The sequence below is a fragment of the Amblyomma americanum genome, chromosome 10 (genome assembly GCF_052857255.1).
Source record: "Amblyomma americanum isolate KBUSLIRL-KWMA chromosome 10, ASM5285725v1, whole genome shotgun sequence".
Taxonomy (NCBI): domain Eukaryota; kingdom Metazoa; phylum Arthropoda; class Arachnida; order Ixodida; family Ixodidae; genus Amblyomma; species Amblyomma americanum.
The window spans coordinates 24,909,138-24,933,562 of NC_135506.1; the positions used below are offsets into that span (position 1 = coordinate 24,909,138).

At 48.9% G+C, this 24,425-nt stretch overlaps 1 long non-coding RNA gene across 1 annotated transcript; it reads right to left on the reverse strand.

Annotated features, from left to right (window-relative positions):
- Nucleotides 1-756: 756 nt before the first annotated feature.
- On the reverse strand, nucleotides 757-19,424 carry LOC144107700 (uncharacterized). The gene is made up of 3 exons (XR_013309359.1): nucleotides 19,288-19,424; nucleotides 3,603-3,671; nucleotides 757-1,111 (listed from the first exon to the last, which is right to left on the reverse strand). It is a non-coding gene; the product is annotated as an uncharacterized LOC144107700 (long non-coding RNA).
- Nucleotides 19,425-24,425: the final 5,001 nt, after the last annotated feature.

The following is a 24,425-nucleotide window of genomic DNA, read 5'->3' on the forward strand; positions in this document are numbered from 1 at the left end:
CCCCAAATTTCATGCAAATGGTGGTCCGGGGGGGGGGGGCAGTCCCACTTCGATGGCCGCTGTACTGTCACATATATAAAGGATCGAAAGTGTAGGTATCATTTGAGGCGCTACGCGCCCACTGCTGCTGTGTGATACAGTGCGGTCCCGTAACAACTGTTTCGGTCAATTTGACCTTCATTGCAGACAGACGCGTCCTTGACAAATGTAATTAGAAGAAGACAAACCTCTTACTGGGGCGCCGCCTTATTGGACACTGGGCTGTGCTTTTAGCGCAGGAAAAAAGCTAAGGACTAGTTACCCCACGTTCTTCCCACAGCCCAGAAAACCTGTTTTCCTGATGTTCGTGAAATGGCCTATAGTACGTGCTTTGGACTGGCTCTTAAAAAAAAATGCGTAAAGTCCATCGTGTTTGACATGCCGCATGGTACCGGACGGAATATACATTTGTATAGGGGTTCAGGAAGGTATGGTGCAATTGCGTCCGTGCGCCTTGCTTCGATTTGATTAAGGCCTTCCTCCGATTTGGTTAGGGTTCTATGCGTGGAGGAGAGGGGAGGGGGGGGGGGCGACAATTTAACCTTTCACTCCGGTAATTGAGTGCCATCTCATATGTGACCATGCGCTCCCTCCCCGATCTCAGGTGCGTGGCCGACGAATCCTTGGGCGTGGCCGTGTTTCCCGGATGGGAGGATTGTGCACAGACCCATACGATGTCCCATTCACACATTACTCCCTGTGTAAAGAAGCCTGTGAGTTACCTTGTTTATTAAAGTAATGCTCCTACCTAGGCTTTATTAAAGGCATGACCATTTTCTCATCGGTTGTGACTTCGGCCGTTCTCTCGAATCATGCGCAGGCTTCTGTCGACACGCTATCCTTTGCGGTTCCGGCGGGCCTCCTGTGCCTGTCCCGGATAGGCGCGCGCCACGCCGACAAGGAGGTGAAGCTCCAGCAATATCTGCCTCAACAGCTCCGTCCGCAGCATCACTTGCTGCAGCTTGACGTGAATGCTGTCAAGATGCCGCCGCTGCCGCTGCAGACGCCGCTGCCGCTGCTGCTGCTGATGCTGACGGCCGCCTTCGGGATGAGACATCTTGGAAACGGAACGCTGGAACGAGGACAAGGAAATTAAGGATGATTCGCAAATGAGAAACCAAATGAACAGCGTTGGTTGGGTTGTTTTCACCCGTGCTTTCGACTACGCTTTATATTATTATTAACGTTACATTATTAACGTGCAACTTCGTTATATCCTAGGCTCAAATTCGCTATATCCGAATTTCACTCCCAGGTCCCACATTCGGGGACTAACGTGTACATTACGAAACGACGATTAATTTGGTACCATGTAGTTTCTTAACTTGAGGGAAAGCTGGCGGCGCTGCTTCTCAGCCACCATGGACGCTCAAAGCAACATGGGCCGGTGAGCTACTTGTTGCGGGACAGTCAGATTTTTTCGAGGAACACCGAGTGGCGTTACTGACATGTCCCATTCCGTCCACGACGCGCCCCGCGCGTAGACGGCTTTTTCGCGAACGTAGTGCGTAAAAGCCGTAGTAGTGAAAACACAACAGCACAGGACGCCAATAAAGGTTTCTGTTTTCCGAAATGCCATTAAAAAAATCTTCTCAAAGTGTTTAAGCAACTACGTTTTTTTAAAAACATTTTTAAAAGTGCGCCGATTAGGCACAAAATATTGGATTTTGTGGTCTCCAATATTTGGCCAATAGGAGAGCAAGCCATCGCTTATTTTGGGCAAACTTTACATTTACATGATTTCCTGCTCGTTTGTTGCAATTTATAGACAGGATATTGAATGTCAGGGAATTCTTGATTATCGAACAGCGTTTATTTTTGCATTAATTTTGGCCAAAAGTGGTGGTTCTGCAGTCGGTAGCTCTCCGTCCTATGATGCCTAGAGCGCCCATGGTGGATGAGGTCGTCTCGAGGAAGCTCCACATGCAAACTCCCATAGACGGGGCGCCAGCTTTTCCTCTAGGTAATAGTAATAAACTCTGTTTGGTGAAACCCGCATCCCTATGCGATCACTGGTTCGCCAACCACGGCCCTCCGAAGGTCGCGCCCATTACGGTTTCGAGGGCCAAAGGCTCTCAGACCAGGCTTCAAATCGACTAACAACTTTGTGTTCTGAACAGTGCCAATTCGTTTGCCACCACTGCGAACCCTGTGTGATGAACGGGCGGGCCAAAATTTTGTCACCAATGACGATCCCAAGTGGCACCTGTTTTAGCGTCCGCTATATATATATATATATATATATATATATATATATATATATATATATATATATATATATAATCAGGGAAGAATGGTGGGCCTGTTCTCTAATTGTGTGTTGGTCTTTTTGGCTGGTTGTTCTTTAATTAACCGGCCGCTGTGCCGGCCCGACGACTGCGCGCGCGGTCACGATGAGGGGCCACATTGTGCTTATCTTGAAATCTCGGACGGAGAGAAACGTTCGAACGCGGGTTGTAAGAGCCTACACTCTTATACGCTCAATACACGGAGCAGAGGGAAAAGCCCCAGTCCAGTGAGCAATGTTTCACCAAAAGGACTTGCCTTCATCTTCTAATTGCAGACATTATTGGCAAGTATATCAGAGGCCTCTCTATGTGAATAAGAAATGTTGAAGTCGAATAAAAGAATACGAGATAGAGGTTGTAGAAGTGGTTTGGAGCGTGGTGTGCGTTGTGCAGCGTTGTGCAATGTTTTTTTTTCATTTCCAGGTAAAATGGGTTTTATGGATCAGCAGATTATTATTATTATTATGGTTTACCATTTCCTCCCGGTGTTCAATTTCGTGCTTCATGCGGCAGTTGTCGCAATATTATCTTAACTCGGAACAACCTGTGCTACAATTTCAGGGCAAACGCCTGAATTCTTTAGCGGAATGATTTGCTTTGGTTTATGCGGGCTTCACGTACCAAAGCAACTGAGGCTGTGAGAGACGCCGTAGTGAAGGGCTCCGGAAATTTCAGCAACCTGGGGCTCTTTAACGTGCACTGACATCGCACAGTATACACGGTCTTCTAGAATTTCGCCTCCATCGAAATTCGACCGCCGCGGCCGGGATCGAACTCGCGTCTTTCGGGTAAGCAGCCGAGCGCCATAACCACTCGGCCACCGCAGCGGCCTCGCAGTGAGTTTCGATGGCTTTCCTATGGCAGACACAGAGTGGGCCAATTGTCGAGTGAAGCCAAATAGCAAGAGACCTGCTGTCAACTGATTATTCGTAAACAAACAAGGAAATATCCGAGCGCCCATGAAGAACAAACAGTTATGTATCGAAATTCTTCCCCTGTTACTTCCGCAAGAGGTGTCCAAAAGTAGGAGATGAAGAGTCTGCAAGTCGCACTTCTGTGCCCACTATTCCTCTGCACACAGTAGCGCCAAGCATTTTGTTTAAAAAGGTGGCTACTTGGAACTCAATGACCAAAACTACTCTCTGCATGCTCTATTTTTAAATGGCCTGCACACGGTATGTCTTCGATTTGAGACAGTGGGCGTTAAAGGGTTAACGCAGGAAGAGCTTCGGCATTTGTACATTGTTTCATCTACTTGTTGTTGTTGTTGCTTACCTCAGTAAACTTTTCCTCTTCTTTTTTGTCCGGCTGAGGTGTCCACCGAGGTTGGCAAAGCTACCGCACCTGGTGTGATTAAGAAAAAAAAAAGCCCGATGACAAACAAAAAATAACGACTTCGCCGCTTCTTAATGTCAGTATCGAAGCATAAGCAACAAAAATCCCCGCGACACGCAGAACGCGATCTAGGCGCACAGGAGGCACGCCTCCTAAGGACCACTGCTTTTGAATACTACATATGAGGTTACGTTGGGTGGACTTTGATCTCCACAAGTGTGGTCTCGAGCCACCAGTTAGAAGAAAAGCTATTGGGTTCGCTCGCCCCCGCAGGGCGCCCTTCCAGCTACTCTGTGATAAGCAAGCGGTAGAGATGAAATGGCTAGCATACGTAGTTTCCCAAAAGGCGACACACGCGTCTGAAGGTCACGCACTTCAATGAGTCAGTTGCCTTCGACGTGACATCACACGAGCAGAAGATGAAACGGTTTCGGCAGGTACAGACCTGTCCAAAAGCGTTTCGGGATTTAACCCTGTGACTGCATGGAACTCTGGCCCTTAGCCCAGTGGGCATTGAAACTCTCTTAGACGTCCTGTGGACATCCAGGATGGCATTGAAACTCCCGTAGACGTCCCGTAGACATCCCGTGGACATCCTGGATGTCCACGGGACGTCCAGCGAAGCTTCAGTGCCCATCGGGTTAATCAGTAGGTGCCACGAACCGATCCGGTCCGCTAGGTGCTCAGAAGGATGGAGGGGAAGACAAAATCGACTTCATCAGTCGATTTCATCCCATTTCAAAGGACAAGGAACCCCGCTACATGAGAACTCCAATAAACATTTCATAGGCTGCGGCCAGATGCGAAGAAAGAGGTGCCGTAGCGGAGGGCTCCGGAATGATTTCGACCACCTGGGCATCTTCAACGTGCACTGACATCGCACAGCACACGGGAATTTTTTGCGTTTCGCCTGCGTCGAAACGCGGCCGCCGCGGTCGGGTTCGAACCCGGGAACTCCGGATCAGTAGCCGAGCGCCCTAATCACTGAGCCACCGCGATGGGTGAGCCCTGAGCCGGTTCAGCGACGTCATTTATGTCATCGCCAAATCTACGACGCGAATTCGTCGTTTCTGCAAGGCGTGTGGAGCCCATGCGGCACACACCTCAAGCGCCACCTTCGTCGGCCACTCTGACTTGCTAGAGGAAGAGCTTCATCAGCCAGCGGAGATACTGTGTCAACGCAGGGGCTGTGTTTGATGAGGAAGACGACCCTGGGACTTTTCTTGACTGCTTACTCAGCTGCCTCTAGTATGCCTAGCATTCCCGTAATAACTATTTAGCTTTACGTATCTACACCTTCTTATCAACATAACTTTTAACAATGCGCTGAAATTACCAGTGCGGAAAGGCGCATTTATTTTACAAACCCGGAACCAGAATTATGTGCCTATAATAAACATAAATGTTAGCTAGGGTTCAACTATACTGCTAAACCTGGTAAGAGAACGAACGCTGTGCGAAAGCTGTGGTGCATCAGGCAAATGGAGGCGGCTTGGCGTCTGTAACGTTCAGTGCATTCCGCAAACTGCCACCTGCCACCCTGGCAGGTGGCAGTTAATGGTTGATCGCGAGAGGTTGCTCATCCAGTGAACGCTGCGGCCTATTGCTGCAGTGCTGCGTGTCTGCCACAACTTTGTCAGCGCCAGTTCATGCAGCCCACATCTCTCTCTCACCCACGCCAATTACGTGAAAGCGCGATTGAGGCGTCAAGTGTCCAGTGAGCCAGTTATGCGCCTTCCTTTCCTAAAAACCATAGGAGTCTACAACGTTGCCAGCGCCACCGCCAACGCCAATAACGCCGACGGTCTATAGCTTCAGTGCCGCGTTTCGGCTACAACGTTGTGAATGCCAACGCATGCATCGCACATCTGTCACTACCACCACGTAGCTTAAAGCGCGACTGAGGTTTCCACCGTCCCAGGGGGACAGCTATGTGCCTTTGCTTTGCTCTCGAAGAAAATTTGATTGGTTTTGAAAATTGGTTTCGATGAAAGGAAATGGCGCAGTAACTCTCTCACATATATCGGTGGACATCCGAACCGCTCCGTAAGGAAGGGATAAACGTGGTGGGCTGAAGGTCGTTCAAGGTAAATCTCCGGCCTACCCGACGACTGCTTAACCTAGCGTAGTGAAGCTTTTCGCTTCAAAAGATCCCTTAATAATGAAGCCTAGAGCAATATGACGGTATCCAATGGGGATGCTAGGGGGTTTGTGTAGGCGTTATAATCAGGTGAGACCCGCGATCGTGACTCCGCCCAGCGGTTCGAAATGCATCTCGAACGCTATGGTTTTCCGTTCAAAAATCTTTTATACAGAATTGCTGAGTATGCTCTTCCCACCGCAATAATATATTTAGCATTACGCATCTGCACACTTTTCTTAACATAGCTTTTAACAATATGCTGAAATTACCAGTTCCAGCCCACCTTTTTTTCATTTATTTAAGCATCTTACTCATCTTTCACTTCATAGTTTTTATGCCCTGAGGCAACAAACATCGCTTCAAAAAAAAAAAAAGACACATTTATTTAACAAGCCCGGAACCAGAATTATGTGCCTATAATAAACTACATAAAAGATTCCTTAATATTGAAGCTTAGAGCACTATGGTGGCATACAATGGGGATGCTAACGCGTTTGTGTAGGTAGTAATCAGGTGAGACCCGCGATCGTAAGACGCCGCCCAACGGTTCGAAATGCATCTCGAACGCTATGCGCGCGTTAGTGCACGATTTGCAAGTAGGCATCGGGTGGGACGCGCGATCGTAAGACGCGGCAATACGCTTTGAAACGCCTATCAGACATACTGTGAGCGTCTTTGTACGGGTTATAATTAGCAAACGCATGATAGTGGGTGGCCGCATGGACAAAGCCTGCGAAACAAGCACTGATCTCCACTAGGGGGCTGGATGCCGCATCGGGCGCCCGAAAATGAAGCCACCGGAAGTTGGGCGGCATGTGTCGGAAGTGAGCCTTTGGCAGTGCACGAAATCAGAACTCAGCACGGTTTTTCAGTTTTAGTTTTCCACTTAGCCTTTTGTCTTTTCGACGACGTTCTCGTCTTTTTTCATGACAATGCCTACCTGTTGCGTCGTCAGCTGCATGAGGAGAGAAGTCCTAGGGAAAGACGTTGCAAAAATAAGGGTCCATTGCATCGCTATGGGACGACACTAGCAGACGACAGAACGTCGCTACACACAGTACGTACGGAACCTCGTCTGCTCAACTGTGTCGTCCTGTTGCGCTAGCGTCGCACACTCTGCCCTTTGTTGTGGTGCACGTTGTCGCGCTCTAATCACAAGTTATACCATCAATGAGGGATAAATTTAAGAAAGAATAGGTGGAAACCTTCACCAAGCAACCGATTTTGCTGTCACCCTTTTACCGAATTATGTTTAGACCAAATAACCGGACCGAGGGCGGGGCCGCTAACTGCTGAGGTGCCGATGGTGTTCTGCTGTTTCGCATCAGCGCGTTCAAAATGCATATGGTACCGCTTTCTTGACGGTGTATATCAAGTACTCTTTCCTACTGTAGCAAATTATGCCGGAATATGCTTTTATTCGTGATGCTCGGCGCAGTTGACTTCTAACAGCACTTGTCACATGCGCTGCTGCATTCTTCTTTCTCGTCAGTCGTTTCTCTCGCGCTGTGTAGACGAAACATGGCTGAAGTTAGCTTAAAAGCACGTCTGTAAATGACACCCTAAAGCGATAAACATCACCTACCATCGATGAGAAGAGACATCGTCCGCCACCAACCCGAAACTGAGACTGCGGCAGCTGTATAACGAGTGGCTCTTCGAGTGCCAGGATTTCCGCGCCATCATTCGCCTGTTCTTTGCTGCACGAAATTTTGTTTAAAGATGACCTAGACTCATCGTCATTCCACTGCTTCTCTTAATTACGCTCGGAAAACAAGAACCAGATAAGAACATAGTGTTTAATGCACGTACCCCTTTGCCGCGGCATGGTGAGACCTGAATGCCTGTTTTCTTCGGTTTCTCTGAAATTACAGGGTTCCCCAAACAATGCACGCATTTCTCGCGTTGAGCTTGCTTATTCCTTTGATATTACAGTAGACGTTACACGAAAACAACGCGAAAAACTGAGAACGGAAGGGCGAAAGACGCGACTTTTGCATTGAAATACACAGCAGACATCGAACTTCCGGGACATGCCGCTGAACTTCCGGTGGCTTCATTTGCGCCCACTTCGGAAAGCGGGAATGCGGCATCCAGCCTCCTAATGAAGATTAGTGGAAACAAGCGATAAACATTAAAAGTTATTCTTAATCTGAATCAGAAACAAGCGATTAGAGGAAGAGATAGAAAGAGCAGGGACGTCGACAATATGTAATGTTAATCCTCAATAATTCCAGGCTCGATCCCGGCCGTGGCGGTCAAATTTCGATGGAGGCGAAATTCTAGAGACCCGTGTACTGTGCGATGTCAGTGCACGTCAAAGAACCCCAGGTGGTCTAAATATCCGGAGCCCTTCACTACGGCGCCCCTCATAGCCCGAGTCGCTTTGAGACGTTAAATCCCCATAAACCAAACCAGTATTTCTATAATGATGCAGTTAATGTGTCCATCGTGAAGCTAGATAATAATAATAATTGGTCTTTGGGTAAAGGAAATGGCGCAGTATCTGAATCATATATCGGCAGACACCTGAACCACGCCGTAAGGGAAGGGATAAAGGAGGGAGTGAAAGAAGAAATGAAGAAAGAGGTGCCGTATTGGAGAGCTCCGGAATAATTTCGACCACCTGGGGATCTTCAAAGTGCACTGACATCGCACAGCACACGGGCGCCTTTGCGTTTCGCCTGCATTGAAACGCAGCCGCCACGGTCGGGTTCGAACCCGGGAACTCCGGATCAGTAGCCGAGCGCCCTAACCACTGAGCCATTGCGGCGGGTTGCGAAGCGAGAGCTACTGCGCCATTTCGTTCACTCAAAACCAATTGCCATTTTCCTTAACGCTAGCGCTCCCTACGTATCCTGATTTCTCGAGCAAAAACTTTGAAAAATTGTAAGACACTGTTACGAAATTATTGAAGTAATGGTCCATTATTCTGATATGTAACAAAATCTTTCCTTTAAAGTGTTTCCATCGATCGCATCGAACAGTTAACACTGCCATAGAACATCAATGGGGAACGCTTATGACAATAGCAAGAAACGTGAACAGAAACAGAAATATACAAGAGTGCCGTCGGGTTATCTGCAAATATATTGATTGCTATAGTGAAATGTTGCATTATATGAAAAATATTGCGTTTATAAACACTCAAAAAAGCTTTTGTCCAGAATTGATGGGTATGTTGATGGCTTGCGCAGCACAAAGTTGACTTATACTCAGTTATGCGTTCATCGACAGTTTTACGCAAGATTTCTCTGCATTGCATTTCCGCATCAGTAGGCTGCATCAGTACGAAGAGCTGCTAAAATTGTGGTACTCTCCCTCCTAACTTATATTAAGGGCTCGTATACTCATAAAAGAGTAAGTCAGCACACTACCGCCACGTTCTGCGCTCCTCGTTTCCTTCAAAAACTACCACTGCCTATGTTTGGCGTTCTTTGTTTGACGAGGGAATAGGCCTAACAACGAGTCGCGTCACTTGCTTGATTTGAGGCAATAGTGTATGGAAACACAAACTCTTAGATGACATCCAAAGATGCACTGGACATTCATGCGTCGATTACGGTAAACACAGTGTCGGAAGATGCACTTGTACAACAAAAACAACGAAAAAGAAGCTTACTTTGCCAGAATGACAGACCAATTCCCACAGCGTTCGTCGGTGTTCTGACGAGGCGCACCGCACTGCTCCGTTTCCAGTGAGACTACTCGCTGCCGTGACGTCACCGCTGGAAAGGAAGGCGAGGAGGATTATCCCTCAACTTTGCCTCGACGCGCCGCTCAGAGGAGGCGCTGCGTGCTGTGCGATGTCAGTGCACGTAAAAATCTCCAGGTGGTCGAAATTATTTCCGGAGCCCTCCACTACGGCTGCTCTTCCTTTCTTCTTTCACTCTCTCCTTTATCCCTGCCCTTATCGGTGCGAGTGTCCACCGCGACATGTAAGACAGTTACTGCACCATTTCCTTTCTTCAAAAACCAATTTCCGCTCAGTGGTTAGGCGTCAGGCCCTTGCACTCATTCGCCTTTCCCCTCCAGCAGTACCAAAATTACAGAACCTCACTTCGCAAACTTGCCGCGGTGGCTCAGTGGTTAGTGAGTTCGCCAAGAAAGTCAGAATGGTGGTGGTAGTGGTTTATTAAAATAATAATAAAAAGGAAGGAAAAAATTTCTGCTAGCACCGGCATCTGCCATCGATACTGAAACACATGAGCTGGGGCAGCGGAAATAAAGGATAGCAGGCAGAATGGAGAAATGAAATGAAAGACGTGAGGGGACAGGAAGAGACGATCAGAATACCCGGTTTCTAATCCGGCTGCGGTGGCTGCGTTTCGATGGAGGCGAAATGCAAAGGCGCCCGTGTGCTGTGCGATGTCAGTGCACTTTAATGATCCCCAGGTGGTCGAAATTATGAGCGAACCTTGGTGAGCCTTTGTGCACTCCTCGAACAGACGGGCTTGACGCCCCGTCTGTTCTCTGCCAGGTAGTTACACGCAGTGACAGAACGTTCCGCGAGTTCTACCTTGAACGATTAACAACTGGACGCCTCACATCAGTTGTAGTCAACACGGTGCTGTGCGCGTGTGTTTTTATTGCTCCATCATGAACTAATCACGCTCACAACTTGGACACATTTCTTATTCGGTAAATAGTTTGTCTATAATGCCTCTCCTCCTGTCCTCTCTTCGTGTCCCCTCACCTCTTTCGTCTCATTTGTCCATTCTGTCTGCTATCCTTTATTTCTGCTGCCCCAGCTCAGGTGCTTCAGTATCGATGGCAGATTCCGGGGCCAGCAAAAATCTTTTCCTTCCTTGTTATTGTTATTTTAATAAAAAAACCACTTACTACTACTTCCAGAGCCCTCCACTACGGCACCTCTTTCTTCCTATCTTCTCTCAGCCCCTCCTTTAGCACTTCCCTTAGGTCGCAGTTCAGGTGTCGTCAGAGATGTGTGATAATTACTGCGCCATTTCCTTTCGTAAAAATCCAAAACCAATTTAAGCACGGAAGGATTTGAGGAAAGGGAAGACGCATAACTAGCTCAATTTGCCGGTGGACACCTCAAACGCGACGTGAGAGAGAAAACACGAACCTCGACAAAAAAAACTTGTTTCCAGCTAAATTAAATTAAATTGGTTTTTAATGAAAGGATATAGCGCAGTAATTGTCTCGCATATCTCGGCTGACACCCGAACCGCGCCTTAAGGGAAGGGATGAAAGAGGGAGTGAAAGAAGAGAGAGAGGAAGAGCGGCTTTGGTGGAGGGCTCCGGAATAATTTCGACCACCACAAGCTAGCTAGAGTGCTGGGCGCACTCTGGCACGGGTCGGCCCGGTATTGCACTGCCTTCGGGATCGGGATAGGCCCGGGGCCTATGGGCCTATTAGCGCACGGCGCCATTTCTATCTATCTTTCCCTCCTATCCTTTGATACCCCCGCCACACGGTAAATTTAATGTCATTCCCATCGAATGACATTAGCACCTAATGCCATTAATAGGCTGCTACACGGGAATATTTAATGTCAGTAGGTTGGATTGACATTCGCCATCGAATGCGTTTGGGGAACTCATTCGCATTCGATCTCGAACCCACTGATCTCTACTAGGTGGCTTGATGCCGCATTCCCGCTGTCTGAAGTGGGCGCAAGTGAAGCCACCGGAAGTTGGATTGCATGTCCCGGAATTTCGGTGTTTGCTGTGTATTTCAATGCAAAAAGTCGCCTCTTTCGCCCTTCCGTTCTCAGTTTTTCGCGTTGTTTTCGTGTAACGTCTGCTGTAATATCAAAGGAATAAGAAAGCTCAACGCGAGAAATGTGAGCATTGTTCGGGGAACACTGTAATTTCAGAGAAACCGAAGTAAACAGGCATGCATGTCTCACCATGCCGCGGCAAACGGGTACGTGCATTAAACACTAATGCACTAAATGCTAAATGCTAAGGCGCCCGTGGGCTGTTTGATGTCAGTGCACGTTAAGGATCCCCAGGAGGTCGAAATTATTCCGGAGCCCTCCACTATGGCACCTATTCTTCCTTTCTTCTTTCACTCCCTCCTTTATCCCTTCCCTTACGGCGCGGTTCAGGTGTCCAAAGATATGTGAGACAGATACTGCGCCATTTCCTTTCCCCAAAAAACCAATTATTATTATTAAACACTATTTTCTGACCTGATTCTTGTCTTCCGAGCGTAATTAAGAGAAGAAGTGGAATGACGATGAGCCTAGGTAATCTTGAAAACTAATTTTCGCGTACCAAAGAACATGCAATGGCGCGGAAATCCTGACACTCGAAGAGCCACTCGTTATACAGCTGCCGCTGTTTCAATTTCGGGTTGGTTGCGGACGATGTCTCTTCTCATCGATGACAGGTGATGTTTATCGCTTTAGTGTGTCACTTACCTTCCAGACGTGCTTTTAATCTAACTCTATAGCACAGCCATGTTTCATCTACACAGCGCGAGAGAAACGACTGACGAGAAAGACGAATGCAGCAGCGCATGTGACCATATTACTTGAGGAGAAGAAGAAGAAGAAGAAGATGTGACAAGGGCTGTTAGAAGTCAACTGCACCAAGCATCACGAATAAAAGCCCATTCAGGCATAATTTGCGACAGTACGAAACAGTACTTGATACGCTCCGTCGAAAAAGCAGTACCATATACATTTTGGACGCGCTAATGTGAACCAGCAGAACACTGACGGCGGCAGCTCGCCAGATTGTGGCCTCGCCTTAGCTCGCTCCGGTTCGGTCTAAACATAATTCGGTGAAATGTACGTTCACTGCAAAGTCAGCGGCCTGGTGAAGATATCCACCTATTCTTTCTTAAATTTACCACCCATTGGTGGTATAACTAGGACTTAGAGCGCGACAACATTCATCACAACAAAGTGCAGAGTTGGAACGCTAGCGCAACAGGAGGACACAGTTGACCAGACGAGGCTCCGTACGTACACTGTGTGCAGCGACGTTCTGTCGTCTGCTAGTGTCGTCCCATAGCGATGCAATGGACCCCTATTTTTGAAAAGTCTTTCCCGAGGACTTTGCTGCTCTCCTCATGCAGTTGACGGCGCAATAGGTAGGCATTGTCACGAAGAAAGACGAGAACGTCGAAAAGACAAAATGCTAAGTGGAAAACAAAAACTAAAACGAAAAAAAACCGAGCTGTGGTTGGATTTCGTGCACTGCCAAAGGCTGACTTCCGGCACATGCAGCCCAACTTCCGGTGGCTTCACTTTCGAGCGCCCGATGCGTCATCAAGCCCCTAGTGGAGATCAGTGCTCGAACCGAATGTGTACTCTGAACACCAAATACGGTTAGGGCGCTCGACTACTGATCCGGAGTTCCCGGGTTCGAACCCGACCGCGGCGGCTGCGTTTTTATGGAGGAAAAACGCTAAGGCGCCCGTGTGCTGTGCGATGTCAGTGCACGTTAAAGATCCCCAGGTGGTCGAAATTATTCCGGAGCCCTCCACTACGGACCTATTTGTTCCTCTCTTCTTTCACTCCCTCCTTTATCCCTTCCCTTACGGCGCGGTTCAGGTGTCCAACGATATATGAGACAGATACTGCGCCATTTCCTTTACACCAAAAACCAATTATTATTATTATTATCAGCAGAAACAAGCGACGCAAAAAAATAGCATGCGCACTGTCAAAGTTAAAAATTGTATTTAATTAGTTCTGCTAAAGAAATATTAATTTTGGTGCGAACCTCTTGACACTAGAAGCTGTCGTGGATAGTTGTTACTCTCGGTCCCAGCAGCAGCCAACGGCAGCGGCCGACCGTGAAGCAGGGCCTTTCCCGCGACCGCCGATCATTTTGGACTGCGTGTTTCTTGTTCGTTGGCGTTTCATGTTCGTTTAGCTCGCAAGTACTTAAAGATGTAACAGAGCGCTTCACCTTTTGGAAGTCATTTCCACGCTCCACGCGCGGAGCGCGCCTCTGCGCGCCGCCGCATCAGCCATTTTGTTTACGTTTATCGGATTTGTGGTTGACTTTGTGCTTGGCTTGGTTTTTCATGGCTAAAGTGCTGTAGAATTACTGTAAATAATATTTTAAGCTTATATTATTGTACAGAAATGTTCTCACCCGCTTTTGAAATAGGACATAACAATTTCAAATATCTTTTATGCGCGCTGATGTCTTTTAGTTGTACTATTTTTTTTCACTGATCGTCACTGCCATCATTTTCGGACGACATTATTTTTTACCCTGTAGCATCGAAGGAGACCGAATGGCATTCGATGCATCGAATGACATTCGGTTGGAATGACATTAAATTTGCTGTGTAGCAGGAGTAAGTCTCGCACTTTCTGCACGTGGCAGCGAGCGTGACTCGGCTTGAGCCAGTAGGCAAGCCCGTGCTCTTTTAAAGCGGAAGCTTTACTGGCCGCGAACTTGCGATTTAGCCGTGGCGGTGCTCCGAGGAGTCACATGACGTCACAACGCGCGCCTCGCCGCGGATATTTCTCTCGCTCTCTCTCGCTCCCTAGTCACTACTGCGCATGAGCAACAGGTGTTCCGGCGCTGCGCCTATCCTCAAAATTCAATTTTCAGTTTTCTCTTTCTTCTTTCCCTCTGTCCTTTATCCCTGCCTTTACGGCGCGGTTCGGGTGTCCACCGAGATAGGTGAGACGGTTCCTGTGCCATTTCCTTTCCTCAAAAACCAAACAAAAGTGAGCCGACGGCGTTCATTGAGTTCATTGGTGTGTACAACTTTGCAAAGGCCGTTCATTTTCATGAAAGGAAAGACGCACAACCAGCACTGTGGGTCAGTGGAGACCTCAATCTCGCTTTCATGTATGTGGATTTGGTGTCCAACTGCAAAAGCTTGCTTTGACTGCGTTCCGCACACTGGATAGGCAGCGCGCCCTCCCTGCCACCCTCGGAGGTGGCATGCAGTTAATGGTTGATCGCGAGAGATTGATCACCAAATGAACGCTGCGGCCTAGCTATTGCTGCAGTGCCGCATGTCAACCACAACGCTGTCAGCACTAATGCATTCAGGCCACATCTCTCTCTCTCTCTCACCACCTCCACATGTATCAAAGCACGAATGAGGCGTCCGAATATCCAGGGAGCCAGTTATGCCCCTTTCCTTTCCTCAAAGCCATCGCCGTCTAGAACATTGTCAACGCCAACGCCATTGAACGCAGTGAACGCCGACATCTTTCGCTTTGTATATCCGGGATTAGCTGAGCTAATCCACATTAATTTCCTTTTCCTACTTCCTCGCAACAACATCAGTTAGTCGACCAGCTGGGCATCTTTAACGTGCACTGACATCGCACAGCACACGGGCGCCTTTTTGCGTTTCGCTTCCATCGAAACGCGGCCGCCGCGGTCGGGTTCGAACCCAGGTACTGCTAATTAAGAAAATTTAGAGCGTGTAATTGATCAATTAATTGAAACAATTGAAAAATGATAAATGCCTTCGAAGGTGTCAAATTGCTCAGAATGGAAAGCCTAACCCACTATGCTACCGCGTCATACTCTTGAGGCGGAGCTTAAGTGCCTACCCCATGTTTTTTTCCCCTTATACTCAGAGACGTCGCGCCCCCTCCATGCGTTGCACTCAAAACTACCGCTGCAATAAAGGAAAAAGGCGTCAGTGAGGTGCGGATGTCTGCGCCTATGGACGTTGTAACAGTGGGCAAAAGACGCGGAACGCTCGCGCGCGCGCGCTTCGCTTCTGTTGCCCACCGTTACAACGTCCATAGGCGCAGAGAGAGAGAGAGAGAGAGAGAGAGAGAGAGAGAGAGAGAGAGAGAGAAAGAGAGAGAGAGAAAGAGAGAGAGAGGAATAACTTTAATTTGCACCCGTCAAAAATGACGGGGGAGAAGTCGAAACGCAAGAAACGCTTGCGCATGTTTTGAGTGCGTTCGCAGACAACTTGTTGCGTCGAATCCTGGCAGTCTGAGAGAAGGAGCCAGAGGGAGCTGACGCAAGTGGACGGCGCTCGGTTGACGAAGTACAGGTTGGTGGCCAGCATGAATGAATGTTGTAAATTAATCCCATTGAGGATTGTGGGGATTTAACGTCTCGAAGTGGCTCTGGTTATCGGGGCCGCCGTAGTGGTTAAGTTAACTGGTTAATTCAACTGATTAAAACACCTGGAGTTCCTTACCGGTAGCTGACATCGAACAGCACATGGGCGTTTTTGTATCTTTCCTCCGTCGAGATTCGGTCGCCGCGGAGAATCACGAACATGTGCCCTCGGAATCAGCAGATGAACGCCGAAGCCACTGAGATACCACGGCTGGTTAAGCCTATTTAGGTGAGCGGTCGAACAAAAATTTATTTGGTTATGTGTTTCGCTCAGGTTGGAGAGAAAAAGTTTGCAGTGTGTCTCGTCGTCGAAACTTAGGTAAGATCGTGTAAGCTTATATAATTCTTTGCAGGTATGGCGTAGTGAATTCGTAGCTCATAAATGGTGGTAGCCACGCTCAAGCGTGGCCAGGTCTTTGGCTGCTGCACATACCATCGCCTTCCCTGCTTGTCCGCTCCGCGCCACGGGCCACAGTGGAGGGTGCGGACGCGCTCCGCATGGGCTCCATATTTCAACCCACCCAGACCGCAAACGCTCATCGGGCCAGCAACTTTCGGTTGGACCGGATACCTTCTACAGCGGGACCACGAGGAAACCACTTTCAAACCGGTAGACCCGTGTTTTTGGTTTTTATCGCGATTTTGGATCCGGCCACGTGGCCGGAGTGGAACACAAGCATGGTAAAAGAATGCAGCGCGAAAAAAACAAGGACGAACAGAAGTGGACAGGACAGGGCGCTGCATTCTTTTACCATGTTCACTGACCAACAAGCCCAAACAGCCGCTTTAGAACGCAAGCAGCTAGGCCTAACCCGGGGCCGGCACCCACCGGCACCCGCGAGCCTGGGAGTCGCACCCAAGGCGGCACAAGACGCTAGCCAGGCACCCGCTGCCGAATTTCCCGAAATCGGAACGCTTAGAAGCGCAATGGCCCAATTTTCTTCAGAAACTCGGGACATGGAAGCGGACCAGCCCGACGACCTCACCGATCCCGACGCAACCGGGAGCGGCGAACAGGGGAACGCTAGTATGCAACCAACCTTTGGAAACGCTGCGGGAAGCGATTATTTCGAAGAGGACTCGACCACGATTCGGTCACGTCGACAGAAACAAACCCAGAAACGCGGCGAGCGGAACGCCGCCATCCTGGACAGAAATGCACGCCGGCAGGGACATAACAATGGCAAGATGGCGCCGGCGGCTGATGCAACCACTGATCTCCACTAGGTGGCTGGATGCCGCATTCCCGCTTTCCGAAGTCGGCGCAAGTGAAGCCACCGGAAGTTGGATTGCATGTCCCGGAATTTCGGTGTCTGCTGTGTATTTCAATGCAGAAAGTCGCGTCTTTCGACCTTCCGTTCTCAGTTTTTCGCGTTGTTTTCGTGTAACGTCTACTGTAATGTCAAAGGAATAAGCAAGCTCAACGCGAGAAATGTGTGCAATGTTTGGGGAACCCTGTAATTTCAGAGAAACCGAAGAAAACAGGCATACAGGTCTCACCATGCCGCGGCAAAGGGGTGCGTGCATTAAGCATGCACTATTTTTTGATCTGGTTATTGTCTTCCGCGCGTAATTAGGGGAAGTAGTGGAATGACGATGAGTCTAGGTCATCTCAAAAACAAATTTTCGAGCAGCAAAGAAAAGGCAATGGCGCGGAAACCCTGAAACTCGGAGTGCCGCTGTTTCAGTTTCGGGTTGGTGGCGGACGATGTCTCTTCTCAGGGACGGCAGGTGATGTTTATCGCTTTAGAGTGTCATTTACCTTCCAGACGTGCTTTTAATCTAACTCAATAGCACAGCCACGTTTCACCTGCAGAGCACGAGAGATACGACTGACGTAGGAGAAAGACGAATGCATGAAGCAGCGCATGTGACAAGCGCTGTTTGAAGTGAACGGCACCATGTCATCACATGAATAACAGCCCATTCAGGCATAATTTGCTACATTACGAAACAGTACGTACTTGATACACTCTGCCGAAAAACTAGTACCATATACTTTTGTACGCGCTAATGTGAGCCAGTAGAACACCGACGGCACCCACCAGATTGTGGCCTCGCCCTCACTCCGGTTCGGTCTAAACAAAATTCGGTAAAATTGTCACTGCAAAGTCGGCTGCCTAATGAAGGTTTCCACCTACCCTTTCTTGAATTTATCCCCCATTGATAGTATAACTTGGGCTTAGAGCGCGACAACGTGCCACCACAACAAAGAGCAGTGCTGGCGAGGCTAGCGCAACGGGACGACACAGAGCTGAGCAGACGAGCCTCCGTACATGCTGTGCGTAGCGACGTTCTGTCGTCTGCTAGTGTGGCCCCTAGCGATGCAATGTACCCTTATTTTTGGAACGTTTTTCCCGAGGACTCTGCTGTTCTCCTCAAGCAGTTCACGGTGCGACAGGTAGGCATTGTCATAAAAAAACACGAGAACGTCGAAAAGACAAGATGCTAAGTGGAAAACGAAAACTAAAACTGAAAAACCGTGCTGAGGACTGAATTCGTGCACTGCCAAAGGCTCACTTCCGACACATGCCGACCAACTTCCGGTGGCTTCACTTTCTGGCGCCCGATGCGGCATCCAGCCCCCTAGTGGAGATCAGTGGATGCAACAGGCACAGCCGGCGGCACAGGCGGCGCTGCAGACGGGATGACGTCAAACGCGTCGGCAGCGAGCGGGAAATATAAAAGGGATGGAGAGGAGGTGCGGCAGACGAGGCGTAGAGCCCCGCCGCTCCCGAAAGGAGACGTCAAGATTATAATTAGACGCAAAGACGGGCTATCGGTGAAGGACCTAACCGGACATGAGGTAGCACGCGCCATTATACGAGCCTGCAACGGCAAGTGCAAAACCAAAGACATCATCGTGAGACTTCCCCCGGGCTCAAATATTATCATCGCGAGCACACCAAAGGAAGACGTCGCCAAACTAATTCGGAATATCACCGCCCTCCACATGGACGGACAGGACTACCAAATGAACGCCTACGCGGCAGTCCCAGAAGAATTTAAAAGAGGAGTTATCCACGGGCTCCCGGCCGGAACGCCGGGAAGCTATCTCAACGAAAACCTATGGCTGCGGTCCCAAGCATAACGATCGTCGGAGCCAGGATGTTGGGAAAAACAAAGGCGGCGTTAATCACCTTCGATGGACCATACATCCCGAAACGAGTTATATTCGAAAGTGGCGAGCACTTTTGCTACCCGTACCTCCCAACGCGGCAAGTGTGCCATGTATGCCATCAGCAGGGACATCGGTCGGACGTCTGCCCGACGCCGAATACCCGGACCTGCCGACAGTGCGGAGCACAGAACCCAGCGGAGGGCAACACCTGCCAGCCAAAGTGCCTACCGGAGCGAGGGAGTGTCGAGAACGACTCAAGTGGGCAAGGTAATTACGAGGCCCCGTATACAGAGACAACCACGTCAGCAGGAGGGACCAACCGAAACGCCAGCACCGGCCGCGGTGGTTCAGCTCGGATCGAGACTCGAGCGGGTCCAGGAGCAGATCTCGGAGCCGGAACCAAGGCCCACGGAACCAGTCCGAGAGCCGGTCCCGGAGCAGGTCCCGGGGCAGTTCCTTCCCGCCGCTGGCCCCGGTCATCAAGTGCAGCCAGCAGCAGCAGCAGAAAAAGAAGGGACAACCCCGCTAGGGCGGAGGCACCAAGGTGAGCTGGAAGGCAGGCCCTCCCAAATCACTGTTTCTGCACTCGGGAGACAAAAACAATGAACTTAAGAGCAGCCCTAGCAAGAGGGAGAAACAGAAGAAGTCAAACAGCTTAAACAGCAACTAAGCGGCTGTTACAAGCTAATAGAAGAACAGAATAGGAAACTCGACGAGTTTGCGAGTCAATTTAGAGACCAGAGGGCACGCACTCCCTCTCCAGAGACGCAACCACAAATCGAAACAGGTAAGGCAGGGGATCTAGCAGATATAACCAAAATTCTAGAAAACATGCAACAAAAATTCCAAGCGATAGAAGAGCGCATGAAAATGATGGATGCTGAAATACGCTGCCAGCGCAAACAAAGAATAACGGAAGGCGTAAAGGACAAATTGAATGCCCGACGCCCACTGCAGGATTCGGATCTAGAAAATTAATCATGGCTAGTACAATTAAAGGCAGTAAAAACACCGAAAGTCTAGAAATATGGCAGTGGAACTGCAGAGGATATAAGAAAAAGAGGGAACTACTACAGCAATTCATAAACAACTAACCCCACCCGATGTAATAGCGTTACAAGAAACGAATATGACGCCAACGCTGCAAGGATACACGGCATACATGTACCCGGAAAGCGCCAAAACTGCAACGCTCATACGTAAGAACTTGGTCGCAATCATGCACAACAGCAAAGCCGACACGGCAATAGAACACGCAATTACAGAGAAAGTTCCAAAAAAAGAAAAAGCAGGGTAGCAGCACCTTCGTAGTCAACATCTACAGCTCCCTTAAACAACAGAAGGACACGAAATTTCATGAACTGTTCCACGGCATAAGCAGCCTAGCCAAAGGAAACAAATATGTAATAGTGGGAGACTTTAACGCCAGAGGCACAAGTTGGGGCTATGGCAGAGCAGACAAAAAAGGCAATAATATAAAAGAAGCGGCGGAAGCCACGGGCTGTCAATTGATAACGGACCCATGTACCCCCACTAGGACCTGGAACAGCGTGTGCAGGGACACCTGTCCAGACCTGACGCACGTCAAAAGAACGGGGCAAACGTCGTGGGAAAACCTTAATGAAAACCTAGGCAGTGACCACTATATTATCAGCACACAGATTAGAGCCAGCAGATTCAGGAGGAGAATCGGCACTGCCAGAATTTCGGATTGGGATGCGTTCAGACAGGCATGTGAAGAAAGCCCAACATAGGGAATAGACTCGATTGAGGCATGGGGAAACATGCTCAAAGAGAAACAACGCAGCTACACCAGGGAGATAGACAGGACAGAGCAGACACCCGAGGTGGACCCCAAACTCCTTAGGCTATGGGAAGCACGCAAGGGGCTCGCCAAACGGTGGAAAAAGCAAAGATACAATAGGAAGCTAAAACTGAAAATTGCGGAATTAACAAAGAGGGCAGAGGAATATGCGGAACAACTAGCGAGAACGAATTGGCAGCAATTCAGCAACTCGCTATGCGGCACTCTAAGTGCAGCCAGAACGTGCCACCTACTCAGAGTCCTCCTCGCCAAAAACGAAAACAATAAGGGGATCCACAGACTGGTCCATCAATTTCAAGGTCCTGATTCGGAATTAACAGAAAAAAATTAGGCAGAGTTGCTTCGGCAACAGCGACCCAGCAGCGTACACCGAACACTACCGAGGACAGGAAAACCAAGAATTAGATAAACCCATAACTAGGGAAGAAGTCTACGCAGCAATTAGAAGCACAACAAGAAATACAGCCGCAGGGGTGGACAAAATTACAAACGCACTCATCCATAACATAAGCGACGGAATGATTGAAGAGCTGACCGAATACTTTAATAAGCTATGGGAATCAGAGACTGTTAAAAAAGAGTGGAAGGACACGGAAATAGTAAAGATTCCCCAAACCAGGTAAACCACTGCAGATAGGGAACCTCACGCCGTTATCTTTAACCTCGTGCCCGGGAAATTATACGAAAGAATTATAACCAGGCGGGTGCAAGATTACATGGAGGAAAACGAGCTATACCCCATAGCATGTTTGGATTTAGGGCAAAACTCTCCACGCAAGACGTCCTGCTGCAGATCAAGGACGAAATATTAACCAACGTACCCAGATGCGGTGAACGCATAATCATGGCCCTAGACATAAAGGGAGCTTTTGATAACGTTAGCCACGAAGCCATACTAACAGGCCTGGACGATTTGAACTGCGGGAAAAGAATCTATGGATGCGTAAGAGCTTTCCTCACAAATAGAACGACTACAATAGGGCTCGGGGAAATCAGGACCAAGAGCTTTCAAACACCCAATAACGGAACGCTGCAAGGGTCAGTGATTTCACCCATACGCTTTAACATAGCAATGTTTAAGCTGGCTGGACAGCTAGAAACCATACAAGGCACAAGGCATGCAATGTACGCGGACGACATCACTGTGTGGGTCACGGAGGGCTCACTCAGCGAAAAGGAAGCGAAACTGCAGGATGCCGCAACGTGCGTAGAAAATTATGTTAGAGACAGGGGCTTGGCTTGCTCGACGAAAAAATCAGAACTACTAAAGGTCTGGCGGGTAAACTCAACCGATCCGTACCGGAAGCAAAAGAACTAAAACTAAATGTTTATCTAGAAGGACAAGTCATACCGGAAAGAGCAACCATCAGAATATTAGGGATGTGGATTCAATCCAACCAAAGGTGCACGCAGGCGCTCAGACTAATACAGAACTCGGCGACACAGGTCGCCCGCATGACAGCCAGGGTCTCTAGGAAAGCACACGGCATGCGGGAGAGCGACACGCTTAAGCTTGTAAAGAGCCTAGTGGTTAGCCGAATTACGTAGAGCATACCGTACTACATTTGCAACAAAGCAGAAATAAAGCTAGCGGACACGATACTTAGGAGAGCATACAAAACAGCGCTACACCTACCGCAATCAACCTCGACGGAGAAGCTAATGACTCTAGGTCTGCATAACACCTTTGAGGAGCTAAGGGAGTCCGAACTCGTAGCTCAGCTCCAGAGGCTAAAAAAGACCAAAACAGGGACAGAGCTGCTCAAAAGATGCGGCTACGAGGGTGCACTGTCAGAGATAAAAAGATCAAAACGAATACCCGATGAACCGCGGCAAACAATTAGGGTAGCACCAATTCCCAAAAATATGGACCCGAACCTGCACAAAGGGCGACGGGAGGCTAGGGCACAGTATGTGCAACAGAACCTAGCCAAGAAAGAAAAAATTACGTGCACGGATGCGGCTGCATACGGAAGAACTAGACAACACAACAGAAATAGAGCGGTTGCAAGGCAATTAATCATGAGCTCAAAGAAATAGCCCGCGCAAATATCAAGGATGGCACGATTGAGGGGGCCGAAGAGGCTGCCATTGCCCTAGCGGCGGAAGAGGGCTACCGTGCTCAAAGGTCCCTAATAATTCTAACAGACTCGCAAACAGCGTGCAGAAACTACATGAATGGCAAAATAGGGGGGGGGGGGGGGCAGCACTCCTCATCTTAAAGACAGACAAATTACCGCCGAAGGAAAAACAGCTACAACACATAATAATGTGGGTATCGGGACACACAGGCATCGCGGGGAATGCCGAGGCGGATAGGAGAGCTCGAGAGCTTACAAACTGAGCCTCCAACCAAACCAGCCTCGAGCAGCCTGACGCGGAACCAGATCCCTTAGGATACTCAGAAATTCTGAACTACTATAAGGAAATCAGGATTAGATATCCCCCACCTCACAAAAACCTCCACCAGCAGGAAGCGGTCTATTGGAGACAGCTACAAACGGGAACTTTCCCGAATCTAAACATGCTAAGTAAGATCCACCCAGGGCTATATAGCAGCAAATGCCCGTGGTGCGAGGACAATTAAAGCCACGTTAATTCATACAACGTGGCATGAAAAGAGAACAAATGCGGCTGCAATAAACAAAATCCCGAGTGCGGAGCAGTGGGAGAGGATGCTTTCCAGCGAGGATCCCGCGGTTCACGCAGGACTGGTCCGGAAAGCCTACCTGGCGGCAAGACTCAGTGGGGCCCTGGACTAGGGGCTCCAACCCTGCCACAAGAGCCACAGACCACATCAAAAGATGTGAAAAGTGGCTCGACGCCGAGACCTACCCATATATCTATGAATAAAGTTACTACTACTACTTGTCCGCTTCGCACTGAGCAGCGCTACCGTGACATAGAACTATAGGCCTATGTAACCACTTTGCTACCAGCTATGACCAGCGCCTTTCACATCCGTCTTATATTTTGCGTTTAAAGTTTAGTGTTTTACTTAAATCGCGTTCAGACGTTTTTTCTTTAAAGCAAAAGATTTACTGGCCTAGTCAAGTCAAACCACTGAGTCTCCGCGGCGGGTCACGTGACATGCCCGCTTGTGCGCCGCGATCGCAGTACTTTCAAACGTTCCGGGTAGGAACGAGCAGAACTCATTCCGGTGTGCTGCTGCTTAAAAGGAGACAGGAGAGCGACTCGGCAGCGACTGGCTGTCCGATTTACGCCAGGGGTATATGCTTCCCTTGTGGCGTTTCATGACAGCGATAAGCAGACGCAGCCCCTATCGCTTGCGCTGATGTAAATCGCAGAGCCAGCGCCTCTCTCACAGCCCCGTCTCCTTTTAAGCGGCCGCACACCCGCCCAAATAATAGGTTCATAGGTTCATTCATACGCGGAACGTTTGAGAGCACTGTAATCGCGCCGCGCAAGCGGTCATGTCACGTGGTATTTTTGCATTTCGCGGGCCATCTGCAGTGAGCGAAAAAAGCTAATACTTGGTAGATAAAAACTTAGATACTGTTCAATAGGACGTTTTGCGGACTGTTCTACAACTTTCTCATTGAAATTTTTCGTCTATCTTCATTGGTTGCGAAGTTGGTTAATTAATCTTGACTAATTATGCAGTTTAGCACA